Consider the following 2,705-nt stretch of genomic DNA (forward strand, 5'->3'; position numbering starts at 1 on the left):
AGGCATTTTCTGCTTTGGTCACGTGATTTATCAAATGTGTTTGTGGATCAAACCAGACAAAGCAAGGTTAAATAGAACACACTTGGCAAAATCTGGTAACTTTAGACTTAAGGTACTCGAGAAATGATCATTTGAAGGCGTCTATAACAATAGTTTGGTAGTCAAGCGCCACCCCTCTTAACCCAGGGGAAAACGGTGAGAATATTCGATACTGGCTTTTTGTGGGAAAAGGGCTGAATGAGAACGTTTATGAGGGGAATGATTAATGGGAAAATAGATCGTAAGTATCACGCAAGAAAAAATAAAATCGCTTGCCATCCAATAAATAATGTCACGAAATTGAGATATTGTAGAGTGGTAATAAACAACGTGTCAAAGTTTTAGGCTGTGCGATATTCCAAATTCGAGTTATTCGGCAAAGGGTACCACTCAAAATGCTGGTGTCCGTCAGAGGGACACCAACATGGAGGCCGAAAACCAGTGGAAACATCTGGAGTTTACTTTGGCTCTGTCAAAACATTTCTTCGCTCTGCTAAACTTCAAAACATACGCGTAGACACTTTTCTTGTCATATTGATTATTCAGAACTCGAAAACACAAGGCGAATCGATATTTTCCTGTACGTGACATGTTTGTCAGAAGCAATCCAGGTGTCGCGCATTGCAAAAAAAAATTGAAATTCAAACTGTTCTATTTTCAAAACAAAGCATGCCACCGAGCTGAAAACAGGTCAGCAGATATATCTTTAAAACGTCTTTACCCGAAGAAGGTAAAAACTCAAAATTTTTAATCGTAGTTTTTTCAGACGTCACGTGAAAACCAAGAATATATATGCAAATTATCCCCTCCCAAACCGTTTTGTTGCTGGCTGGAAAATTTATGTACTGACATTTCCTTGCTGGCATGGGTTCTTTCAAACAGTTGCTTGATTTACGAAAAGGAAAAGTCCTGAGTGGTAAGGTGTTTCCATTGTCAGCGATTGCAGTCGATTTTCACAGTGTTTCCTGGGAAATATGCTAACATTCTTCGCGCAAGCTTGCTGGGCGTGACGACAGGCTTGTTTGATGGGGCTGTATCGGAGAATGTCAAAGATGCATGGCGCGAGGTGTGATTGTTGCCCTACATCTTTGAACTTTGTTATTTGACATCTGTCAATTGATTTGGAAGCACAGGAAAAGTTTCTTCATTCAAAATTCAGATATTTTCTCTCTAACAGTCTCTGAGGAAACCAAAGTTACGCTTTTTGTATTTGTTCTGTGGGTTCTTGTCGTGGTGCTATCGTAACGTTCGCGCTTTCTTCATTTTGTTTTCTAGGACAAGGAGAGCTTCTTTTCCTTTATTGCACACTGACATGCTTTATTTTGGATCAACTGCGGTTAATGCAGCTATGCCACCACTAACCTGCTTTTCCATGCACTAGAGACGGCAGAACTGTATTATGTCTGTGGCCCTATGAGTAGCTTTCACTTCTATTTGTTGAAAACGTTGGATTAGTTCGTCTTCAAGACCATTAACTCCCGCCAAAAGATTCAGGAGAAAGGTCTAAGGAACAAAGGAAACTTGATTGCGAAACTCGTTCCCGGGGATATTGTAAAACCGAAGCTTTTCTTCACACTATTCAATGTCCTGCCATCGGGCTCTCGGCACCACACAAAGTGCAGTCGTTTGCATAATGTACGGAATTGCATCATTTATGTGGTTTCCTTGCATTTTTCGGGAACCAGCAGGGGCACCAAACGTCAATTTTCGGAAAATGTCTGTTCGGAAGACAATTTGAGCTCTAGAACTTTCGGAACATTTGTTGTAAAATTTCTTGCTTGCCTGCCTGTCCTAGGATTTTCGAACATCTACAAAAAGGTCTAATTGCCCATTTTTAAAGGATTTTTACCCTAAAAAGCTCACCTAGAATTTTCGGGAGCCTTTTTTCTAGCTGAAATTTTCGAAAAGGTCACTTTTGATAACTATAATTTTCGGATCACTAGACTTTCAGCTAAGAAATCCGAACAGATGAAAAATTTTTAGGGGAGAAAAAGATGCCTATATCCACCATTTAAATACCAAAATACGTTTACCAATGCTATGTTTAAGTGGCTTTGATCTATATTCTCGTTGGATGCCCCTGAACCAACATGGTCCACCGTTAATACAACCTGACTTAGTTCTTGAACAATTAATTTATTCTTCTAATTTTTAAGGGATCTCTCCTTTATTTTTGTATCAATTTATTTATTTATAAATTTCTTGAATTACGAAATGCTGATTGGCTGAGACAGAGGGTATTTTTTTGTCAAATTTTGGTAATTGCCAGGGCAAAATTACTTTTCTTATTTTCATGTACTTAGTCTTTTTTTCTTTTCTTTTTTTTTTTTTGTTTTGTTTTGTTTTTTTTTTTTTTTTGGTTTGTTGTTTTTTTGTTTTTGCAATGCTGGAATGAAATTAGAGCGCATTTTACAGTGTTCAGTATGCGTGAAACTGAACACTGAAATGGCTTCTTACGAAATTGCGCAACAGTGGCGTTTTTGCAGACGTTCTTCATAAAAGAAAATTTTGCCTTTAATACTATAAACTAGTAATCGCAAGTTTCCTCATAAAATTGAAGAATTCATATCACTTGTATTTTCAGCAGTTGCAAAAATTGCCCTTGTCGTACGTTGCACGACTTGGGTAATCTCTGCAACTTCTGAAAATACAAGTGATATTAATCT

This window comes from Montipora foliosa, unplaced genomic scaffold (assembly GCF_036669935.1).
Source record: "Montipora foliosa isolate CH-2021 unplaced genomic scaffold, ASM3666993v2 scaffold_485, whole genome shotgun sequence".
In the NCBI taxonomy this organism is placed as follows: domain Eukaryota; kingdom Metazoa; phylum Cnidaria; class Anthozoa; order Scleractinia; family Acroporidae; genus Montipora; species Montipora foliosa.